Genomic DNA, 1,784 nt, shown 5'->3' on the forward strand with positions numbered 1-1,784 from the left:
TCTAAATATTAGTTATATATTATGTATACCTATATAGACATAAAAGTTCTATTAGTCAGTTCAGTACCTTTGGGTAGCAAAGGCATACTTCCATTTATTCATATACATATATTACTAGTAACTATAATGGGTATAGTTAGGAGATACTATTTACTATTCCTAGTGCAAGGAATCACACAAGAGTCAGTTAATTCATTTGGACTTTTCGAGGCGTATTGTTCATTTAATGATACGTGTATTACGGGTTGTTTTGTATTGAGATGGAATAATGTTTGAGACAAAAACAATAAAAGGATAGATTTGATAAACAAACTAGACCTATAGCTTTTAAATCTGAAGACAAACTAAGACCTATTAGCTTGAATTCAATCAACTCAAGGATCACGTCCAAAAGATGATAATTTGTGAACTATGACAATAATTCAAAGTGAACAAAAGGGTTCTTTGATTAAAATTCGTCTATTACTTTTTCCATGCATAAACTTGGCTTTATATGAAGCCTTTATTACAAATTTGGTGGTTACAAGCCAACCAACCAATTATTCATTAAAACTAGTAAATGAAAATTAAGGAAACTCTTGAAATAACACAAAAAAAACATCCAACACACTTGAGAATGAAAAAAAACGTCTATGCTTCATTAAGGAGCCATAAGAAGCATTAAAGTGTAACCCTTATCCACCAAAGAGTGTCAAAAACGACTAGGAGGTTTTATGAAGCAAAGAGTAACGTTTTTTTAGCACTTATGAAGGCTTGAAAGTGTTTCCGTAGCCTTCATGCAACCTTAATTCAATTTGTGGGTTACCATGCACAACCCAACCATTAAGCCCAAACCACCTTCTATCCCACTAGTAATAACTAATCCATCACCTTTTGGGCTTTCATGATCCATGCATGGATCATCCCCTCCCCCTTTGAAAGGAATTGACCTCAATTCATCAAGGCCATCATCATCAAGATAAGGTGAAAGATCTCCCACATTAAAGGTAGCATGCATTCCATGGTCTCCTCCCAAATCCACCTTGTAACCATTATCATTTTCAGAATTTGTCACTTCCACACATGTATCATTCCCTCCTTCTTCGAAAGGAATTGCCCTCAATTCGGTAAGAACCAAATTGTATTGTTCTCCCATGCAAACCTTCCATGACAACAGGTGTTGAAAACAATTTTTTATTGCAGAATGTGACATTTTATTTACTCCAAGCTGGTCTCTTCTCCACATACACATGTTCTTCAAACAACTCAAACAACTCATAGAATTTAATCCTAACCGTATCTTCCATTTGTGGATCAAAAACCATTTTCGTACCTTCCCATGAACTCGACCCTGCAAATTAACCTTGCAATAATTTAAATGGCTAATTGCAGTCATTTTAACAAATGGAACATCATTTGTATTTGTAAGTTGATGAGCAGCACGCCCCAATATCATGGCTTCCCAATTTAAGGCACCCCAAAAGAATATGAGTCCCAACATCATGAACTCCCTCCTACGTAAATACTTGGGACTTGGATCTTCATATTGAATAATTCTTTCTTCTTTGCTCTTAGAAAGATGGTTTGTAAAAAGATGGATATCATCCTTCTTTCTTTCGCCACACACTTCACACCATTGTTCTTGGTGTTTTTGAACAATGAATGAAAAATTAATAAAAATATTTTTTATTTGTGGACACCATGAAAACTTGGCATAATAATTGCCACACAATGCCTCTTTTTGTGATTGATTGCTACCACCGTGAACACATATTTTTTTGGAAATCATCATATTGTCTTTTGGA

This window comes from Lactuca virosa, chromosome 9, assembly GCF_052849685.1.
Source record: "Lactuca virosa cultivar CGN04683 chromosome 9, Lactuca_virosa_CGN04683_v6, whole genome shotgun sequence".
Taxonomy (NCBI): Eukaryota; Viridiplantae; Streptophyta; class Magnoliopsida; order Asterales; family Asteraceae; genus Lactuca; species Lactuca virosa.